The sequence below is a fragment of the Nycticebus coucang genome, chromosome 8, assembly GCF_027406575.1.
Source record: "Nycticebus coucang isolate mNycCou1 chromosome 8, mNycCou1.pri, whole genome shotgun sequence".
In the NCBI taxonomy this organism is placed as follows: domain Eukaryota; kingdom Metazoa; phylum Chordata; class Mammalia; order Primates; family Lorisidae; genus Nycticebus; species Nycticebus coucang.
The window spans coordinates 86,559,327-86,583,991 of NC_069787.1; the positions used below are offsets into that span (position 1 = coordinate 86,559,327).

General features: G+C 37.3%; 1 protein-coding gene across 4 annotated transcripts in view; it reads right to left on the reverse strand.

The window, feature by feature from the left end:
- The window catches only part of ULK4 (unc-51 like kinase 4), a 663,197-nt gene that overhangs the window by 161,844 nt on the left and 476,688 nt on the right, over positions 1 to 24,665 (reverse strand). The window lies entirely within an intron of this gene.

Genomic DNA, 24,665 nt, shown 5'->3' on the forward strand with positions numbered 1-24,665 from the left:
CTGAAGTGGCAGTTTTCACACCAATAGAGCTGTTAGGGCAGCTAATTTTAGAGCTACAATAAAATTGTTAAAAATACCCCCGGGTACATTATTTCAGCACATTAATGAGGCGGTTCACAAAGAGAGTTTATTTCAATAAGAGATAGATGTTTATTAGATCAGTAATATGATTATAGAACATGCTGTATGGGAAGGGCCTCTGGGAGCCATAGGCAGGATAATCTTGTAGGCATTAAACAAAACAAAAAAGCCAAACATCATTATCAAAACTGCTAACTTTACTGTATCACAGTTATGGGTAAATATCCACACTATTAAATATCCATATTTTCCTGTTTCGAAAATGATGCACAGGCATGCTTTCTCAGCTTACTCATAATCAAGTATGAGTTGATTTGATTTAGAAGGAGGGTGGCAAAAATGAAACAAAGCAAATGCAGGCAGTTTACCGTTCATCTTAAATATGGTCCTCTTCTAAAGACACCTAGGAATTGTATTTCATTTATTATAGCATAATATATTTTTCATCACACTATTGTACTACTAAATAATAAAAATAGTATCACCACCAGTAATAACACAGCAAAGATATAGATACAAACATCTGGGGGGGATTTACCATGTGCCAAATCCTGTGCTATGAGCTCTTCTTGCATTACTCTGTTAGTCCTCCCAACAATCCTGTGAAATATTATAATTCCCTCCCTTTTTTGATGTGAGAAGCTTTGTAACTTGCCGTAGGTCATTCATCTGATAACCAGTTAACTCAACCACAGTTAAACAAATGGGCATTCAGGGATAACCCAACTGAATCATGGAAATACCATGATCTCCTGCTAAACAGTCTGAGGTAGAATATCACCTATATAAGATAACATAGTTTGGTTTTCGACTTTTAAAGATGCAAGCATTTCTTTCTTGTTGCTGTTACCTGTAAATGCACAACTCCCTGCTATTATGCCATTATTCCTGATGACAGCAAAGCACAGCAGTTTCTACAGTTTAAAAATCTAGTATACATACATGTTAGGAGGTTAGCATACTAAAGACCAGCATCAAAAAACTAAAATGATATGTGTATCAGTATGACCTTGAAATAGAGATTTAAAAAGATAAATAAAATAAGGCAAATTATCGGTTATCCATCAGCACCTCACCTTTAAATAAAGTTTTCATCACCCCAAAAGAAACAATATAGCATGCCTTGAGTCTGTTTCTCTCTCATGAACCAATGAAGAAAAGATATCTTTTCAGAGAGGAAAACACCACTGAAAATGCTACTTTCTCTGGAGGATTATATTATACTGCAAAAGCAAGGTTCTTCTGTGTAATCCTTGGGGCATATTGCAGAATAACCATACAACAGAAATGGAGGTGAGGCCACTACTCATTTCTGTGGTATAAAAGAATCACTATTATCCATTCCCTTTTGTTTAGTTTTATTAGGAAGATAGCAAATTAGGTCAAGGAGATACTTGCACAAGAGATGCTTAGCTATTATCTCCCTAGACACATACTATTCTCAATTATTTAATGACTGTGATACAAAGAATAAATACAATCAACTGCACTCAAACAAATGATAAATTCCTAAGATATGCTGGTGCCATTTCCACTTATTTAATAACTATGTAGCAAAGGATAACTAAAACCAATAGAACAAAATCTTTACAGTATTTGATGGTTGAAATTTTTTACCAATATACCATCTTATTCCTTACAATAAAATAATCCTGAATAAATCAAATATAATATAAAAAATAAAACCATGGAAGTACTAGAAGAAAAAGCGGGTAATTATAATCCTAGAGTAGGAAGACCTTTTAAAACATGAAATAAAACTCAAAAATCATAAAGGATACTGATAAATTTGACTAAAAAACTATCTTTATAGAGAAAATACGCCTGTGGCTCAGTGAGTAGGGCGCTGGCCCCACATACCAAAGTTGGTGGATTCAAACCCAGCCCCGGAAAAACTGCAACAACAACAAAAAAAATAGCCGGGTGTTGTGGCAGGCGCCTGTAGTCCCAGCTACTCAGGAGGCTGAGGCAAGAGAATCGCCTAAACCTAGGAGTTGGAGGTTGCTGTGAGCTGTGATGCCATACTACTCTACCGAGGGTGATAAAGTGAGACTCTGTCTCTAAACAAACAAAAAAAATACCAGGAGAAATTTTAGAAGTATATTTGTTGTAACAAAAGGATAAGCTTCTTAATATACAAACAGCACTTACAAATCAATAGTAAAAGGTAAACTAAGAATGAAATGTGCAAAGTCACAAAAGCAATTTACAGAAAAAAGACATATAAGTGGCAACTTACCTACAAAAGATACTAAACATTCACAATGAAAAAAATACAAAACATCAAAGACCTATGAGGTTTCATATATCAGAATGGCAAAATGCTATAATTTCATACAACAGTATCAGCAAAGCTATGGAGAAACAGGCAATGTATCTTTAGGTGAGATTGAAAACCAGTCCTCTATCTTTTAGGGAAGGCAATTTGGCAATATATAGTAGAACCTCCATAGCTGACTACCTCAAGTTGACCTAATTTTCATAGACCAGACATGCACCACAAGTATGCATCAGTAGAGTAGGCCCACCTCTTTATGGTGACTAGTTCGTTAACAATTCCTTGTGTGGTCAACTTACAAAGGTCCTACTGTATATTAATACCTGAAATTTACAATCTTTTACCAAGCAATTCTATTTCATGGGATTTGTCCTATGATTATATAAGTACAAATAAACAGATACACCTAACAAAGATTTTCAGTGCAGGTCTATCCATCAGAAAAAACTATCACCATACACACGCATGCCTAGAAGCTTAAACACTAATTAAACTAATTAAGTGTTGAGAAATATAACTTGATTATGATATATTCATACAGTGCCACAGTCATCAAAAATAGTTATACAAGTTGACCACCTCTAATCTAAAAATCTGAAATCAGAAATGCTCCAAAATCCAAAATATTTTAGTAAAAATTTTATGTTTTTTATTTTTATTAAGTCATATACACATAGATCATGAATACATTTATGCATATGTGGGGTACTATATGTTGATTTTTTAATATAATTTGGAGTGCTTACATCAAACTAATTAATATAACTTTCTCCTCATTTACTTGATTATTGTGTTAAGACATTTATGTTCTATCCTTGTTAAATTTGACTTGTACCCTTGCAATATGCTCCATAGGTGTGGTCCCACAGTTTACCCTCCATCAAACCTCCCCTTTCCCCTCCCTTCCCACTCATTTCTCCTCTTCATCCTGGACTATAGTTGTGATCTATCTTTCATAAGAAAGTGTGAGTAAATATAAATTGGTTTCATAGAAGTACTGAGTACATTGGATACTTTTTCTTCCATTCTTGGGATGTTGATGTGAATGTGGAGAAAAGGGAACACTTCTGCACTGCTGGTGAGAGTGCAAGCTAATACACTCCTTTTGGAAGGAGTTTGGAGAACACTCAGATCTAAAATAGACCTGCCCTTGGATCCTCCAATTCCTCTACTACGAGCATATGTGAAAGACTAAAAATCACTTGGCAAAAAAAGATATTTGCACCAGATTATTCACTGCAGCTCAATTCACAATAGCCAAGTCATGGAAGAAGCCCAAGTGCCCATCAACCCATGAATGAATTAATAAATTGTGGTATATCTATACCATGGAATACTATGCAGCCTTAAAAATGATGGCGACTTTACCTCTTATGTTTACATGGATGGACCTGGAACATATTCTTCTAAGTAAAGTATCTCAAGAATGGAAGAAAAAGTACCCAATTTTCTGTTTTGATATGGAAACTTTGTTAAAATATATAAAGGAGAGATAAGCCAGGTTGCAGATATATAGGTATACTATGATCCCACTGTATAAAATGGGGCATAGCTACATTCATTTATACGTCCACGCACATAAGTATAAACACAAATACCATTTTCTATAAGTTTAGACAAGAGAGGAAAATATTTATTTATTTATTAGTGCTTTATTTATTAGGTACTATTTTTACAGGCTATATAATTTTTAGGATTTTTTTTTTTAACAGTGGCCTGCATTTAATGAGTCAGATATGCCAGAATTTTCCATCATTTGGTAAAGAAATAAACCCTTAGGTTTAAGGAATAGAGATTTTGGAAATGTGTAAGTCTTCATAGTCACTTCCTGAGAGTCCAAAGGCATTTTCTTCACTAACCTTAGAGCAATACATTAGTGAGGTCAACACAAATTTCCTTGAAAAGTCCCAAGGTGACTGTCCTTTATAGACCAGTTATGACAGTGGGATATGTTACTATGAGATGTGCTTGCTGTTATCAGTGGGAAAAAATTTATCACAAAGCAGCAAAGGCCAAGTGGCAGCACTCAGTTTCCAGATATAAGGTGGACAAAGTTACTCCAATCAGTATCAGATGGGTAATGGTACTAAGAGTGCTTTCACTCTCAGAAGTCTTTAGCAATGACAGACTGATGACAACGCCCCTAGCTATAAAATGGCTGAGTAGCTCACTAATTATAACTTGACCTCTACAAAGGGAATTATCCAGGTCTGGTGCTCAGAATCCCAAGTGGATTTACACTGTATTAGAATGGCAAAATGGCAGAATGCCACAGTGAAAAATCTCATCTTTCCACTCTGTTTCCATTTCTCAGCCAGTTCACATATCCACTGTGGCCCTTTGTGCCTCTCACAAGATGGCCAGTTTTAAACCACATTGTGGCTGTGGTCCCTCAAAGTTCCGTGCTCTAGCTACCCTCATCTCACATCCACTGAAGTTGCCTCTGTGGCTCTTCTTTTTTTTTTTTTTTATGGTTGGGGATTCATTGAGGGTACAATAAGCCAGGTTACACTGATTGCATTTGCAGAAGGTGTGGCACACACCGAGGCCCCACCCCCCTCCCTCCATCCCTCTCTCTGCTTTTCCTCCCCCCCATGACCTTAATTGTCATTAATTGTCCTCATATCAAAATTGAGTACATAGGATTCATGCTTCTCCATTCTTGTGATGCTTTACTAAGAATAATGTCTTCCACTTCCATCCAGGTTAATACAAAGGATGTAAAGTCTCCATTTTTTTTAATAGCTGAATAGTATTCCATGGTATACATATACCACAGCTTGTTAATCCATTCCTGGGTTGGTGGGCATTTAGGCTGTTTCCACATTTTGGCGATTGTAAATTGAGCTGCAATGAACAGTCTAGTACAAGTGTTCTTATGATAAAAGGATTTTTTTCCTTCTGGGTAGATGCCCAGTAATGGGATTGCAGGATCAAATGGGAGGTCTAGCTTGAGTGCTTTGAGGTTTCTCCTACTTCCTTCCAGAAAGGTTGTACTGTAGTTTGCAGTCCCACCAGCAGTGCAAAAGTGTTCCCTTCTCTCCACATCCACGCCAGCATCGGCAGTTTTGAGATTTTGTGATGTGGGCCATTCTCACTGGGGTTAGATGGTATCTCAGGGTGGTTTTGATTTGCATTTCTCTAATATATAGGGATGATGAACATTTTTTCATGTTTGTTAGCCATTCGTCTGTCTTCTTCAGAGAAGGTTCTATTCATGTCTCTTGCCAAAACCAGGAAAAGACCCAACCAAAAAGGAGAATTTCAGACCAATCTCACTCATGAATATAGATGCAAAAATTCTCAACAAAATCCTAGCCAATAGATTACAGCTTATCATCAAAAAAGTCATTCATCGGGGCGGCTCCTGTGGCTCAAGGAGTAGGGCGCCGGTCCCATATGCCGGAGGTGGCGGGTTCAAACCCAGCCCTGGCCAAAAAAAAAAAAAAAAAAAAAAAAAGTCATTCATCATGATCAAGTAGGTTTCATCCCAGGGATGCAAGGCTGGTTTAACATACGCAAGTCCATAAACGTTGTCCACCATATTAACAGAGGCAAAAATAAAGATCATATGATCTTCTCAATAGATGCAGAAAAAGCATTTGATAAAATCCAGCATCCTTTTCTAATTAGAACACTGAAGAGTATAGACATAGGTGGCACATTTCTAAAACTGACTGAAGCTATCTATGACAAACCCACAGCTAATATTTTACTGAATGGGGTAAAATTGAAAGCTTTTCCTCTTAAAACTGGAACCAGACAAGGTTGTCCTCTGTCACCTTTGCTATTCAACATAGTGCTGGAAGTTCTAGCCAATACAATTAGGCAAGACAAGGAAATAAAGGGAATCCAAATGGGAGCAGAGGAGGTCAAACTCTCCCTCTTTGCTGACGACATGATCTTATACTTAGAGAATCACAAAGACTCAATCACAAGACTCCTAGAAGTCATCAAAAAATACAGTAATGTTTCAGGATATAAAATCAATGTCCACAAGTCAGTAGCCTTTGTATACGCCAATAACAGTCAAGATGAGAAGCTAATTAAGGACACAACTCCCTTCACCATAGTCTCGAAGAAAATGAAATACCTAGGAATATACCTAATGAAGGAGGTGAAGGACCTCTATAAAGAAAATTATGAAATCCTCAGAAAGGAAACAGCAGAGGATTTTAACAAATGGAAGAACACACCATGCTTATGGATGGGCAGAATCAACATTGTTAAAATGTCTATACTTCCCAAAGCAGTCTACCTATTCAATGCCATTCCTATCAAAATACCAACATCGTACTTTCAAGATTTGGAAAAAATGATTCTGCGTTTTATATGGAACCAGAAAAAAAACCCAGATAGCTAAGGCAGTTCTTAGTAATAAAAATAAAGCTTGGGGCATCAGCATACCAGATTTTAGTCTGTACTACAAAGCCACAATGGTCAAGACAGCATGGTACTGGCACAAAAATAGAGACATAGACACTTGGAATCGAATAGAAAACCAAGAAATGAAACTAACATCTTACAATCACCTAATGTTCGATAAACCAAACAAGAACATACCTTGGGGGAAAGACTCCCTATTCAACAAATGGTGTTGGGAGAACTGGATGTCTACATGTAAAAGACTGAAACTGGACCCACACCTTTCCCCACTCACAAAAATTGATTCAAGATGGATAAAGGACTTAAATTTAAGGCATGAAACAATAAAAATCCTCAAAGAAAGCATAGAAAAAACACTGGAAGATATTGGCCTGGGGAAAGACTTCATGAAGAAGACTGCCATGGCAATTGCAACAATAACAAAAATAAACAAATGGGACTTCATTAAACTGAAAAGCTTCTGTAAAGCTAAGGAGACAATAACCAAAGCAAAGAGACAACCTACACAATGGGAAAGGATACTTGCATATTTTGAATCAGACAAAAGCTTGATAACTAGGATCTATAGAGAACTCAAATTAATCCACATAATTTTTAGGATTTTAAAAAGGACACTGACAAGTAAAATCTATTTGTCAAGTCCCCAAAATATTTTGAGGAAATATGTAAGATATATAAATCATGAAGGTACATTAAAACCTCAGAAGAGAGCTAATCTGCCTATAATCAAGTGACCAACTCATTTTTCATTTGCACTTTTTGGTAAGGCCAATGTGAAGTCCTGGTATAGAAATATATTACTTTATTTTATTATTTTTTTATATTTAAGTATTTTTTCCCAATGTTAATGATCAAAGCATTTTAGTTTATTTTTTAAAACAATAACCTATAGGAAAAGGAGTTAGTTCTTAAATAGTTGATTTCTTTTTCTCTCAGTGATAAATTAGGGAAAACGAATCACTGGGTTAAACATTGAATTTTCTATATTTGCAGTGTTTCTGCATGATAGATTTTGTAATTATCTTGGCCTCAACGTTCCAAAAAGCTTTCAGGTTTCATTTACACGAAATGTGAGTTTCCAATTTTTGCCTTAAGTGAATCTTTAATTATGAGCTAAAACATAATTATAAAAAAGTTATGAGTTAGAAAATTTCCCCTTCAATTCACACTGGCAAAATGAAAGATAGGAACAGCTTAACCAAACAATTCATACTTAAATTTACTTCTCTGTGAAACAGGTGGTTGTCTGCTGCATATGAAAGCATATTCCTAAGGGTGGGTGGATCTCAGGAAATGAATCTCACATCTAAAGTCTTTAGTGATGTCTCTCACTAAATTGCCACAGGAAAACCAACCAACCTGTTCTTAGTCAACAGAACAGGATGCTGACCTTTGCTGCCAGAATTAAAGAGCGAATTCTACTGATAACAGCTACTGTGAGAAACTCAGAATTGCAGAGCTGGTGAATATTTACGAAATTTTCTTACTGGCCACTGGCAACTGTATTGTTTGTCAATACAGTTTAATCTCCAGGACATATAAAAACTGTGGACATCTAACTACTAAAGATCATAGGGTGTCCAAGCAAAATAAAAATAAAAGTATGTTAGAAGATACACACATATGCTAGCAATCCAAAATAATTATACTCTTTTTATGAAGGATGCTAATCAATCATAACTGATGTTTCTCAACTTGTTTCATATAGGCACAGCCTAAAATAATTCAAAAATTGCTAAATAAAATCCTATGTGAGAATAAATAGCTTTGGATTGACTACGTGTACAATTACTTTTTAGTAATTTAGTAGGAAAATGGGGGGGGGGGACGCATGTAACCAATTTCCTTAAGAATACAGACAGTCCCTAACTTACTATGGCTCACCTTACCATTTTTTTGACTTTACAATAGTGCAAAAGCAAGACATATGCAGGCACTCAACAAAAACCATACTCTGAGTACCCACACAACTATTCACTTTCAGTACAGTATTCCATAAATTTACATGAGATATTCAATACTTTCTTACAAAATAAGCTGTGTTTCAGATGATTCTGTTCAACTGTAGGCTAATGTAAGTGTCTAAGCGTGTTTAAGGTATGCTAGGCTCAGACACTTACATCTCTGTACATTGAGAAGCATCTGTATTTCTGGTGGATGCTTTTTGAAAATGCTATATTATAAACAAGCATATAGTTTCATTTGAAACTAAAACCAGGTATTTTCATTATCTTTTATTACATAATAGATATTTCATTATCTCTTGAGTGAATTTGAAAATGATGGAGCTTGAAGGGGTCAGCAGAGTTCTTCTAGTCCAACCACTGCCTTGCAGGCAGAAAATGGTCATTTTATCTCTGGTAAATTATTTTAAAAAACTGGATGAAAAAGGAGCCATTATGCACTGTGTCTTTCGGTTGTACAAAGTTACTGGACCAAGATGTATTAGGGTCCAAATGCCCAAAATGGTTGTACTGCTTGGGGACAGGAAGAAGGCAGTCATGTTCTTAGGTAGTAATTAGAAAGTGACCCAAGGGCTGCTGCTGCTGCCGTAAACCAAAGCCCCCATGTCCTCCACAGCAGAGAGGTGCCATCTAGCTCCTTACGAAGGGCATCAAAAATTAATTAAGATTAGCAAATGTCACAAGTAATATAGATCCCCCCTAAATCACACCTGCTTTAAAAGAAATTACTATTCTTATAATTCGGTGGATGTAGCACCATATACTAAGACATGAAACGTACCAAGTCTGAAAGGAGAAAAGCAACATATCTAGCAACATATCTTAAGTTTTATGCTCTGCTAAATCATATCTAGCTGCTTATTTTGGAGGCAACAAAATGTTTACTGTAGCACTACAGAGCCAATTTATTGCCATAGGAAAACCAACCAACCTGTTCTTAGTCAACAGAACAGGATGCTGACCTTTCCTGCCAGAATTAAAGAGCGAATTCTACTGATAACAGCTACTGTGAGAAACTCAGAGTTGCAGAGCTGGTGAACATTTACAAAATTTTCTTACTGGCCACTGGCAAAGTGGATGGGAGGAATGTATACTTCTGAATCATCTGAGAAGCTTGGAGATATCTATCAGATTTGACTCTGGGATTTCAAGACCTAAATTTAGAGAAAAATTCAGTGTTCACTAAAAATATATTAAGAAAAATGTTCAAGATTCTGAAACTAAAATAACAATTTAGAAATTTCTCTTGAATGAGATGAATGTCCAGAAATACCCAATGACATCCTTGGTGTTTTTCCACCCTCACTTATTTTTGTACCACTATACATATACATATACAGTAGGACAGAAGTCAGAGCATATTATAATTTTATTTTGTAACCCAGTTTTGGCATTTAGTGTATCTTATTCACGCATCCACCATTTATCAATAGTTTGAAAAGTGCCGTGGATAAAGTAGGAACTTTAGAGGCATGTGACTGCCAGTCAAAATGGTCTTTGAGTTCAAAATTTGCACTCTTCTCATAATAACTAAAGTTTTAAACAGAACTTTAAAAATATAGGTAAAAGTCTCTTTTGGCCATAAATAAAACAAACACACAGCAGGTTGAAATTCAAAAGTAGCAGAAGCAGCTACCAAGAAATAGAATTGTCAGTGCAACAGGATCACCATTCCAGGTATGGCAAGACACAAGCAGAGCAGGAAATGGAATCCACAAAGAGACATGGCTCCCACTAATAAATGAAGCTGCCCCATTGTTGAAAACAGCAGCTAGAGAACCTGAGCCAAATTCACCACTTCTTTAGTAGCTAGACTTGTGATACACCAAGTATCACCTTGAGACAGAAATTTGGACTTTACATCTATTTCGGGATTGAAGAACCCAGGGCAGAGTTGAAGTAACTTTAATTACTTTCTCCCAGTAGACAGGGAGAAAGTGGAGGAAAGAAAAAAAAAGAGCATTACAAAACATCCCTGGAGGCTTCTACTGTTCAGGAGCCTAAGTAGGGAGGAAGACAGAAATAGAGAAGGAGAACCACTGAACACACAGCCACTAGGTGAATTCATTCGAGGAGGAATGAAAATAACCCAGCCAACTCAAAATGATGTCTTATTTTTTATCCGTATTCTTGAGGCATAACGGACATATGATCAAGTGCACACACTTAAGTATAGAGCATTCAAGATGCTGAACATAACCAGTACCCTCAAAAGTTTCTGTTCACCAATACCTCACTATTTTGAGTATGGACGCTTCACTGTAAGTCTTGAAGTCAGGTAGCATTAGCCCTCCAATTTTATTAATTTTCAAAGTTCACCCTACTCCTTTGAGCCACAGGTGCCGCCCTTCAAAGTTGTTTTGACTATTCTAATGTCCTTAGTATTTCATATAAATTTTAAAACCAGTGATCAATTGCTACAAAAAAATTCTGCTGGGATTTTGATCGGGACTGCACTGAATTTATAGATCAATTTAGGAAGAACTGGCATCTTAACAACATTGAATAAAATATTTTTATGCTATTGTAAGTGGTATTACTTTTTATTTCAATTTATCTCCCACTCATGAGCCAGGCATATCTCTCCATATATGTAGAAACTGCTTTAATTTCTCTAAACAATGTTTTTGGTTTTCATGTATTTTATTATAAGACTTATCCCTAATACAGGGTATCCCCAAAGTCACCACACATAAGGAAAATGGTAAATTGTAGCTAAATGTACCTTTATTTACAAAATATTCATTACAAAATTTTTCAAACAGGTAGCCAACATGTAAAGAATACTTTGTAAATACTTTGCTGTTACAAGTGGTATAATTTTATACTTCAATTTCTAATTGTTCACTGCAAAAGACAAAATAGACTTCAGTGTATTGGTTTTGTTTACTGCAACACTGCCACAATCATTATTTCCATTTTTTGAAGATTCCGTTAAGATTTTCAACATAGACATTGTATCATCTGTGAATAAAGACAGCTTACTTCCCTTCCAACGTGGATGATGTTGATTTCTTTTTCTTGCTTGATTACCCTGGCCAGAGCCTCTAATACAGGGGTCCTCAAACTGCAGCCCGCGGGCCACATGAGGCGGTGTGATTGCATTTGTTCCTGTATTTTTATTTCAAAATTAGATACGTGCAGTGTGCATAGGAAATTGTTCACAGTTTTTTTTTTGTTGTTTTTTTTTGTTTTTTTTAACTATAGTCCGGCCCTCCAACAGTCTGAGGGACAGTGAACTGGCCCCATTTAAAAAATTTGAGGACACCTGCCCTAATACAATGACAAATGGAAGTGTAAAGGCAGATACTCCTATTTGTGTTTCAGATTTCAGAGAGAAAGCATTAAGTCTTTCACCATAAAGTATGATGCTAACTGTATATTCTTCATAAATGCACTTTAGGAGGTTTATCAGGAAAAGATGTGAGATTTTTATCAAATATATTTCTATATTGTGATGATGATATAGTATTACATTGATTTTTTAATGTTAAATCAATCCTGTGTTACTGGCATAAATACCACTTGGTCATGATGTATTTATTCTTTTAATATATATAGTATAACCTCTGTAAGTTGACCACCTAAGAGACTATAACAAACCAGTCAACATACAGAAGTGGTCAACATAAGGAACAAAACCTATTCTACTGATGTGTAAATGTAGTGCATGTCCAGTCTATTGAAATTAGGTTAACTTAAGGAGGTGGTCAATATAGGGAGGTGTTCATCTATGGAGGTTCTGCTACAGTTGTATTCAATTTGATAAAATTATGTTTAGAATTTTTGCATTTATGGTCACAAGAGATATTGGTTGGTTGTTTTCTTTTCTTGTAACGTCTTTGGTTCGGGGTATGAGGTAAGGGTGGCCTCACGGAATGAGTTGGGAAATACAAACTCTTCTTCAATTTTCTGGAAAGATTTATATAAAATTGCTATTATTTCTTAAATGTTTCACTGAATTAAATGTTACTACTGAAGCTATCTGGAACTGGAGGTTTGTTTATAGCAACATTGTAAACTAAAAATTCTATTTTTTAAATGCAAAATAGGGTTATTTAGGCTATTTTTTCCTTGAGTTTGATAGTTTGGCCATTCAATGAATTTTTTCATTTCATCTAAGATATTTAATTGTCATAAAGCTATCCATCACATTTCCTTGCCGTTCTTTTAATATCTATAGAATTTGTGGTTATATCTCCCCGCACTCCTCTCTTACCCCTGATATCAGTAACTTGTGTCTTCTCTCTCTCTTCCCTGAACAGTCTGTCAATGGGTTTTCCAATGTTGTTGAGCCTCCCAAAGAACTGGGACTGACTTACGTCTTTGACTTACTTTTGAGTTTAATTTGCTCTTTCTTTTTTTCCTAGTCTCTTTAGGTAAAAGCTGCATCACTGACTATGGTCACTTTTCTTCTTTTCTAACAGGGCAGTTGTGTGCCATAAATTCACCCTCCCCACCAAGTACCAGTACAAGAGCAGCATCGTGCAAATTCTGATATATAGTACTTTTGCTTTCATTCAGTTCAACATACTTTGTAATTTTTTATTTTTAATCTGAGCTATGATTATTAAGAAGTGCATTAGTTTTAAACATACAGGAATTTTCTAAATATCTTTTGAAATTGGTTTTTAACTCCATTGTGGTTTTATTTATTTTTATATACTATGTATGACCTGAATCGTTCTTAATTCAAGATATATTTTATGACTCAGAATATGGTCTATTTTGATAAGATGTTCTGTGTACATTTGAAACATGTTTTCTTCCTTGCTGGGTGTTCTAAAAATGCTAATCAGGTCAAGTTATGTGCTAGTGTTAGTCAGGTCTACCATTTCTTTGCTGATTCTCTTTTCTGCTGTTCTAAAGATGATCAAGAGTAGCGTGTTGAAATCTCTGACTAAAATTGTAGATTTTTCATCTTTGTGCTCCTAACAGTTTTTGGCTTTATGCTGTTTGTTTAGCACTGTTACATCTACTTGATTATCAGACAACCTTATTATCAGAAACTAAACTTCATCTTTAGTAATATTCTTTGCTCTGAAATCTATTAATAATTTGTCTAATATTAAAATAACGATTTTAGCTTTCTGTATCTTCTCTTCTCATACTTTTGACTTATTTGTGTCATTATATTTAAGGTATGTTTCCTTTTGGGGGGGAGACAGTCTCATTCTGTGGCCCTGGTTAGAGTGCTGTGGCATCATAGTTCATAACAACCTCACACTCCTGGGTTCCAGTAATCCTCTTACCTCAGCCTTCCAAGTAGCTGGGACTACAGGCACCCACCACAATGCCTGGCCAGTTTTTCTATTTTTAGCAGAGTATTTTTGTATAATTAATGGTTGAGTTTTTATGTGCATCACTGAGGAAAGTGTCTCTTAATAGTTGGACTCAAATAACCATATCTGAAAGTTATTAGAACCAGGTAAAAACACATCAGAATTTTAGTATGACTTTATGTTTATACATTTCACTTATGTCAAAGCTGGGCAGGATGGTAATGTAAAAGTGATCCACGTGTGTGTGTGTGTGTATGTATAAATGAATTTGTTACAAGTTCTGGAATTCCAAAAACTATGGATTATTACCATCCTGTCCAGCTTTTACATAAGTGAAATGTATAAACATAAAGTCATACTAAAATTCTGATGTGTTTTTACCTGGTTCTAATAGTTAACCTTCAGACATGGTTATTTGAGTCCAACTATTAAGAGACACTTTCCTCAGTGATGCACATAAAAACTCAACCATGAATTATACAAAAATATTCTTAACTTACACTTTTAAATCAAGGCAAGTATATCAGAAACAGGGAATAAAGTACATTCTTAAAATACTTTTCATTAGCTAGACATTGCTTTTGACATGACATGTCTTTTGGAATGTGCACAGTTCCACATTTAATTCTTCCTTTTGTCTTTTCAATTCCTATCTCTTTTTCGTCTATCATTTTATCCTGTTCTGTTAGTAAGCTGAATTCATACAAAAGCATTACTATGTGACAGAGGGCTTGAAAAGAGGACGCGAGAGAGCTAGATTGTGGGGCATCAATGGGTAAGAATGTCTTTCTGGAGGACTTGCCTTCTGGCTCTCCTCATATCCTGCCACATAAGTGAATATTTTTGTCCTCAAAACTCACAGCAGGCAGCCTTGGTCAACTGCAAAATGCCATTAAAAATCTTAATGCTACATGACAACCACTTAAAGACAAGGTATAATAAGTAATAGGAGAAAACAGGTGCAGTTAGAGGACCTAGAAATAACACGGAGTCCCTAGGTAATGCTATCTGCCCTTCTGTATCCTTTCTTGTCAGTCAAAGACAGAGTATAGGTTATTTCAGGAATATAGGTTTCCCAGTGAATGCCAGGACCTACCCTGCTAAGAAGAGGGTGACCTCTAGAGAGAAGTCCTAATGATGTAATCTGAAAGTAAGCTGGTAAACCATCACCACTACCGTCTCCTAGGAGAGACTAGCTCAGCTAGGGATGGGGGGCAGCAGGGGTACAAACTAAATGAACACATCTGTACTTAAATCTATATCTTATCAGATTTGGTCTGTTCTCAGTTACACTGAGAATATATATTTGTTAGCTCTCCAATTCCTTTCCTACACAAATATTAACTGAATCTCCTCTCTGTACCAGGCTCCAAATGAAGCCAATAGATTTGGCTCCTACTTCCTAGGGATGACAGTCTAGTGAGAGAGACAATAACATAAACAAGAGCCTTTGGTACCAGGTAATGAGATGTATTAGAAACGAGGAAGTGGGGGCCCCATGGGAATAGTGGTCAGAGGCAACCTGAACCCGTCTTGGTGGGCATAGTGGCTTGTTGAGAGAAAGAACATTGAAGTGAAGGCCTGAAAGCTAAAGAAGAGCTGCCAAATGAAAGGAGACAGAGGGAAGGGGAACAAAGGCAAGCTTCAAAAACTGAAGAAAGTTGGGATGCAGAACACAGAGTAGGACAAGAAACATCAAGAGAAAAGGCTGGAAACATCAGAAAGGGTCTGAAAGTGATAGTCTGTGAAGTATTTGGGTGGTAGGACTGCCAGGCCTTGATGAGACGGGGCAGCATGGTGAAGGAAGAGGCAAGGATGATGCCTCCATTCTTAGCTTGGGTAACTGGGTGGAGTTAGTTTCATTCACCGAGAGAGCACAAGAGGAGGAACAGTTTTGATGAGGTGATTATGAGTTTGTTTTAACCCTGTTGAATCTGAGGTACTTATGGTTCATCCAGTAGAAATGTCTACTAGACAGACAAACAATGGTTAGTCACAAAGAGGGTAACACAGGGGAAAAAGGGTTGGCAGGGCAAGAGGTCCAACTAGAGGAAGCTTTCAACAGAAGCTTCCACCCAAAAAGGGAAAAACTGGACTGAAGCAAACCTAGAGTACTTGAAATTGGAGAGCAGAATGCAAGAAGACAATAAGGTACTCAACAACCTTATTGAGACAACCTGCAAGGACAAAGATGAGAAAAGGTAGGAAGAGAACAGGGGACAATTAAGGAGTAGACCAGACAGCAAGAGCCCCTCCCTCACCTGGGAGCTGTCTGGGAGCACCGAAACACAGGATCTCTGACCCCATAGAAGACTGCCACCAAGGACAAATAAGTCTCAGTTTTCCTGAACCTAGGAGTATCCTTCTCCGGGTCCCCATCCTGCCTGGCAGAATAGTGAGCAATTTTGGACAACTGGCAGGATCCCTCACAGACATGAGAAGAAAGGAGACAGATCCTGCTGCCCCAATGTGTCTGGCGAGAACCTGGAGGGGTCTCTTTTTCTTTGTTTGCCTGACTACTGCCCCCAGCAAAGGCCTGCTTCCCAATGCCTGGGCCTGTAGGAGTATTAGCCCCTCCCCAACAGCCTCGAGGTGCTGCCCCACCTACAAGCACCAGACAGGCAAAGGAGCTTTGGTCCCTATCCACCCCCCAATACTAACCAAGGAAGCAAGGGTTATAAAACGGTCATTGGCTATGTGGCTGGCAACCTGCAGATCCTTACCTCACCACTGGGAGGAAAGGGAGACAGGACCTGCTCCTGCAACCTGTCTGGTGGGAACTCTGAGAAGCCTCGGCATTATATGACCCAGCAAAATGAGTGGGCCTTATAGCATCCCTGCCCCCCGCTGCAGGAGGAAATTATGGCTCAACTGTACTAACTCTGACGAGACCTAGTCTCTCTTGAGTCTCCCTCCTGCTAGGAAGGATCTTTCCCTACCCCCTCTGGAGTGGCTCTGTCCTGCATCTGTGCCAAGTGGGCCCTTCCTAAAGGTTTGGCCACCAGGTCCACTCCTGCTGAGTTGGAGAGGATGAGCCTAGTCTGGGAAAGTCCAGGAAGCAGATGGGAAGCCAGAGATCCCAGTCCTCCAATTGCAGGCAAAAGCCAAGGCATTTTTTTGAACCTGTTTTTGAGGGGGCTGGATCTTCGACTACAACAGTTTGGTTTGATATCCTGGAGCTACCTACATCCTAGAACTGTCACCTAGAGGTCCTGCCCATAGCAAGGCCAGTTCTCAGGTACCCTCAGATGCTGTAGTCCCCTAAGGGAGCTTTGGGCCACTGTGTGTGGAAGGGGCACAATTATAAGTGACACTGAATTTGAACAATCAGTGGTAAAGGAGAGTGGTGAACTCCATATCCTGAGGCCTCTGGATCTGACTTCAAGCTACTAGTTTTAGTATTCAAACAGGTCTCCTGAGTGCTGCCTAAGGGACCACAAATAAATTATGTCTCAATAACAATTCAGGGACAACCTAATAGTCCAGCTAGAATGTATAATAAATACATAAATAAACTGAAAATACACATAGGGAGGAATCAGCAGAACACCACCAACAACCGAAAAATCAGAGCAGATCAGCTCCATCAAGAGATTACAAGAGAAATACAGCTGAAAATACCATCATAGAGAAATTGTTGAAATGACAGACACTGAATTCAGAATATGGATGGCAAATGAGATGAATGGAATTGAGGAGAAGATGGAAAAAGAAATGCAAAAGGAAGTCTAAAAATTGTCTCAAGAAGTCAATGAAATTAAAGACAAAGTCACCAAGGATCTGGATATAATTAGGAAGGATATAGCAGACATTAAGAAATTGAAAGAGGCATTCAAAAAGGTTCAGAACACAGTAAAAGGTAAGACTTTTGAACTAACCCAATATTCAAAGAAGCAAGAAAAGGAAAATAAAAGCAGAGCTTTCTCTGAGAGATACATGATACTACATTCAAATCACAGGGATCCCTAAAGAAGAAAAAGAAAGTTCTAAAATTACTTCAAGGCATTATGGTGGAGAATTTCCTGAGCATTGCAAGAGACCCTGAAATTCAGACACTAGATAGTTTTAGAACCCCAGCATGACTCAATTCAAACAAAGCATCTCCTAGACATATTATAATTGGCTTGACCAAAGTCAAAGTGAAACGAGAAAATTCTGGAAGCAACTTCTTACCTATAAGGGGAAAAATATCAGGGTTACAGTAGTTTATTTATTTATTTTTAAGACAGAATCTCACTATGTCAGCTTGGTGGAGTGCCATGGCGTCACAGTTCACAGCAACATCAAACTCCTGGGCTTAAGCAATTCTCTAGCATCAGCCTCCCAAGTAGCTAGGACTACAGGCACCCACCACAATGCCTGGCTATGTTTTTGTTGTAGTTGTCATTGTTGTTTTGGCAGTCCCGGGCTTGGTTTTAAACCACCAGTCCTGGTGTATGTGGCCAGCACCCTAGCCGATGATCTAAAGGCACCAAGTCAGTGACAGTGGATTTTTCAGCTAAAACATTTCAAGCCAAAAAAAAAAAAAAAAGAAAAAGAAACCCAGAAGAGGGTGGTCATCTACCTTTAACCTTCTTAAACAAAAGAATTTGAAGCCCAGGATTCTGTATCCTGCTAAACTAAGTTTCATGTTCAACAGAGAAATCAAATATTTTATTGACATGTAAACATTAAGAAAACTCACCACAAGACCAGCTCTGCAGGAAGTACTCAGACTTGTTCTTCATACTGACCAGCACAATTGACCACCAATAAAGTGAACAACCAGAAACTAAATAACAAAGCCTAGCTTCTTTAATGCCACAATGGATAAATCTAAGCAGTGCACCTTTACAAAATAAGATGAACAGAATTCCACATACTTCTCATTCTCTCAATAAATGTAAATGGCTTGAATTTGCCATTGAAGAGGCACAAGCTGGCTGACTGAATAAAAAAAAAGCACAAGCCAACTATATATTTTCTTCAGGAAACACATCTAACTTCTAAGGACAAAACAAAACTCAGGGTGAAGGGTTGGAAAACAACATTTCAGGCAAATGGAAAGCAGAAGAAAGCAGAGGTTGCAATCTTTTAGGAAGATACAATTATATTTAAATTAAAAACAAAGACAAAGACAGGTACTATATAATGGTCAGGAAAGCAAATCAACAAGAAGACATTTCAATACTAAATATCTATGCATCCATATTAAATGCTCCTAGATATATAAAACAAACCCTAACTAATCTGAACAATATATCTGGCAACACCATAATAAATAGGGATTTTCAATACCCCTCTGATAGAACTGATCTTCCAAGCAGAAACAAAACAAACAAGCAATGGACTTAAACACAACTTTAGGGCAAATGGGCTTCATAGACATATACAAAACATTCCATTCCAATAAAATTGACTATGTGTTCTACCTGTTAGCCCATGAATCATTCTCCAAAACTGATCATATTCTAGGGCACAAGTCAAATCTCAACACACTTAAAAGAATAGAAATTATACCTTGGAACCAGAAGGATCATTCAGCTAAGCTCTCCTAGAAGGACTAAGAGAAAAAGAGAGAACCCAGCCAAACCTGGCACAGGGACCTTACCTGGATTGTAGCCCAGGGAGCACAGCAAGGAGGTGGTGAGCTGGACACAGCATATGATCCAGAGTGGTGGATCAAGATCTGACAAATTAGGCAAGTGATTGCAACCAGCTGGCATTAGCTGACCCTCCATGGTAGTCTGTGATGGGAAGAAACCCTTCTGGAGTTCTCAGTTTGGGGGGAAGCTGCAGTTGAGTGGAAAGCTTGGAAGAGTCTACAATCAAACAGTGTACAGCAACCAGATTTGAATACCAGTTGGAGTGTATTTGCCACATGTTTGGTGGCTGGAGAGGCAGCCATACAGAAAAGGTCTCAGTGGCCAGGGAGCTGTCATTGTGGCAAGGTCCTGAGAAGGTCTTAGCAGGGGCCGAAAGCACGGCCATCTTAATTCTGCCTGCTGGGATCAGAACTTCACTCTTGGGAAAGGCCAAAGGACTTCTCCACCCAATGGGAACTGGTGTCGGGGCACTGTGAGACCTGCCCCCAAAGGATACTTGTGAGCTTTAAGATCTCAACCTGGCAGGTTCTGAATGCTGAGGAAACAATCAGGTGATCACCAAAGGCACTAACTAACTTAGGAATAAGAACCCTAAGAGGTTGCTGGCTGTGTTCTCCATCTCCTAAAAAAACACAGTGCCACCTGGTGTTCTAGCGACATATTGCAACATATTGTCATCAAGAGCAAGGACTCCTGTTTTTTCAGCCATGGGGAACAGTTTGGCTTTGCTCAGGCTGAGGCCACTTCAAGACCTAAGGTTTGAGACAAGGTAATTTGAAGCAAAGGAGGAAGCAAAAAGAAAAAAGAAGGACAAGAAGATGAACAAGTAGAAAGAACACATGAGAAGGAACCAACAGAAAAATTTAGGCAATGTGAAAAACCAAAATGGAAAAATTCCCCCAAGGGACCATGAGGCAGCTATAGCAGAAGACTCTACCTATAAAGAATTAATGGATTTGACACAAATAGAATTTAAAATATAGATGATAAAGCCAATAAAAGGAATGGATGAGAAAATGGAAAGACAGAACCAAAAGTCAAAAGAGAGATATGTAGAATACAGAAAGGATATGGCAGAGCTTAAGGAAATGAAGGAGGCAATCAGGGAATGCAAAGATGCAGTAGAAAGTATCAAAAATAGGTTAGACCATGGAGAAGAAATAACCTTAGAGCTAGAGGATAAGGTTTTTGAGTTAACCCAGATAGTTAAAAAGGCAGAAAAAAAAGAGAGAGAAAGCAACAGGCAGTTAGAGAACTACAATACTCCATGAAGCACTCAAACATATGAATAATAGGGATTCCTTAAGGGAAAGAAGATTGCCCCAAAGGAATGGAAGGCCTATTGGAGACTATCATAAATGAAAACGTCCCAAGTTTTATTAAAGACCCCAATACACTCCTTTCAGAGAGATATCAAACCCCAGGTCATCTCAGCTCAAAGAATTTCTTCAAGACATATTGTAATGAACATGGCCAAAGTCGAGATGAAAGAAAAAACTCCGCAAACAGCCAGGAGTAAGCAGTAACTGATCCACAGAGGCAGAAGCATTAGGCTGACAGCAGACTTCTTAACTGAAACTTTACAAGCCAGAAGAGAATAGTCATCTACCTTCAACATTCTTAAACAAAATTATGTTCAGCCCAGAGTTATATAGGCTGCTAAACTAAGCTTCAAAACTGATGGAGAAATCAAATCTTTTGCAATATACAAACACTTAGGAAATTTGCCACAACAAGACCAGCTCTTCAAGGAATACTTAGACCTATTCTCAAAACTGACACCATGAATGGACCACCAACAAAGTAAACACACAGAAGCTAAAGGTCAAAACATAGCTTCCACAATGGCACAAAGGATAAAACTACACAACAGACATTCACAAAATAAGATGAAGAGAAGTCCACCACACTTATCAATTTTCTCAATAAATGTCAATGGACTGAATTCACCACTGAAGAGGCACAGGGTGACTGATTGGATGAAAAAACACAAGTCATCCATATGCTGTCTCTAGGAGACCCACCTAGACTTGAAGGACAAATCAAGACTCAGGGTTAAGGTATGGAAGATAATATTTCAAGTAAATGGAAATCAGAAGAAAGGAGGGGTTGTAATCTTATTTTCAGATACAAGTGGATTTAAAGCAACTGAAGTTAAAAAAAGACAAAGACAATCACTATATACTAGTCAAAAGAATAATGCAACAAGGAAACATTTCAATTCTAAATATTTATGCACTCAACTTAAATGCTTCCAGATTTATGAAACAGACCTTAATGGGTCTGAGCAATATGATATCCAGTAACACCATAATAGTCAGGGACTTTAACACCCTTCAAACAGAACTGGACAGATCCTCTAAACAGAAAGTAAACAAAGATACAAAGGACTTAAATGTGCCCCTAGAACAAATGGGATTAATAGACATATACAGAACATACCATCCCAAAGCTAAGGAATATACATTTTTCTTATCAACCCATGGTACACAATCCAAAATCGACCACATTCTAGGAAACAAATTAAACCTGAGCAAAATTAATAGAAATTATACCTTTTATCTTTTTGGAACATCCCTGAATAAAAATAGAACTCAACTCCAACAAAAATTTTCATTTCCACCTGAAGGCATGGAAACTAAACAATCTAATGCTGAATGATAGCTAGATCAAGGAGGAGATAAAGAAGAAAAGCATTGGATTTATCCAAAAAAATGATAATAAAGCTATCAAAACCTGTGGAATATTGCAAAGGCAGTCCCAAGAGGAAAATTTATCACATCAAATGCTCACATCCAATACAGAAAGAATGTACAACACCCTAATGAACCATCTGGAAAAGGTGGAAAAGGAAGAGCAATCCAATCCCAGACCTAGAAGATGAAAAGAAATAGGCAAAATTAGATCAGAATTAAATGAAATTGAGAATATTAAGAACCATTCAGCCGATCAGCAAAACATAAAGTTGGTTTTTTGAAAAGATTTATAAAATGTACAAACACTTGGCTAGAGTAATTAGAAACAGAAAAGATCTCTAATAACGTCAGTTAGACACAAAAAATGGAAAATAACAATAGATACTACTGAGATACAAATCATCACAGATTACTGCAAAAAAAACTCTATACCCAGAAATTTGAAAATGTAGAGGAAATGGACCAATACCTAGAATCACACCACCTCCCTAAACTCAACCAAAAAGAATCAGAAATTTTGAATAGACCAATATCAAGCACCAAAATTGCAATGACAATACAAAAATCTTCCAAAAAGAAAAGTCCTGGACCAGAGGGTTTTACATCAGAATTGTAGTAAACCTTCAAAGAAGACCTCATACCTACATTGCAAAACCTATTCCAAAACATAGAGAAGGAAGGAACCCTCCCCAACACGTTCTATGAAGCAAAGCAAACATCACTTTCATACCAAAACCAAGAAAGGACCCAGCAAAAAAGGAAAACTACAGACCAATTTCACTAATGAATATTAGCATAAAAATACTCAATAAAATCTTAGCAAACAGAATACAGCTACACATTAAAAATATATATACACTGCGATCAGGTGGCCTTTATCCCAGGAATGCAAGGTTGGTTCAACATACATAAGTCCATAAATGTAATTGACCACATAAACAGATGCAAAAACAAAGACCATGTGATCCTCTCAATAGACTCAGAAAAACCATTTGACAAAATTCAGCATGTTTTTCTAACAAGAACACTTCAGAAAATTGGCACAGAGGCGACAGTTGTTAAAGTGATAGAGGCAATCTACAACAAACCCACAGCCAATATCATACAAGATGGAGCAAAACTGAAAGCATTTCTACTTAGAACTGGAACCAGACAAGGATGTCCACTACTGCCACTGCTATTCAACACAGTGCTAGAAATTCTAGCCAATGCAATCAGGCAAGAGAAGGAGATTAAGGATATTCAAATGGGGGTAGAGGAGGTCAAACTCTGTCTTTGTGGATATTATGATCTTATACTTAGAAAACCCCAGGGACTCAAACAAAGGGTCCTAGAAGTAATCAAGGAATATAATGTCTTGGAATACAAAATCAATGTCCACAATCTGTAGCCTTCATATACTTTAGTAACAGTCAAGCTGAGAATCAAGTGAAAGATACAATACCCTTCACAGTAGCTTCATAGAAAATTAAATACCTAAAAATATACCTAACAAAGGACATGAAGGATCACTGAAACCGTGTGAAAATAAATAGCAGAAGACATCAACAAATGGAAGCACATATCATGCTCAGACCTGATAAGAATCAACATCATCAAAATGTCCATACTACTCAAAGAAATCTACTGATTCAATTCAATCCCCATCAAAGCACCAATGTCATACTTTGAAGAACTTGAAAAAATAGAAATTCCTTTCATATGGAACCAGGAAAACAAACAAACAAACAAACACTCGGAGCAATTCTAAGTAATAAAAACTAATCTAGAGGTATCACATTGTCAGACTTCAGGTAATACTACAAGTCTAAAAGTCAAAATAGCATGGTAGCAGCACAAAAAAAGATACTGATGTATGGAATAGAATAGATAACATAGAGATGAACCCTGCCATATATCGCCATCCGATCTTTGATAACCCATACAAAAACATGCACTGTTTTTTTAAAAAGAATCCCTATTTAATTAATGGTTCTGGGATAACTGGTTAGCCACATGTAGAAGACTAAAACTGGACCCACACCTCTCATCAATTATAAAAATCAACACTCACTGGACAAAAGATTTAAACTTAAGACAGAAAACAATAAAAATTCTAGAAGAAAATGTGAGAAAATCTCCTGATGCTATCAGCCTGTGAAAAGATTTTATTAAGAAGACCTCCTTGACAACTGCAGCAACACTAAAAATAAATGAATGGGATATTATCAAGCTAAAAACCTTCTGCACAGCTAAGAATACAACAACTAAAGCATACAGACAACCTTCAGAATGGGTGAAGATATTTGCATGCTATGAATCCTATAAAGGCCTGATAACTAGAATCTACAGAGAACTCAAATTAATCAACAAAAAGAGAACAAACAATCCCACTTATCAGTAGGCAAGAGACA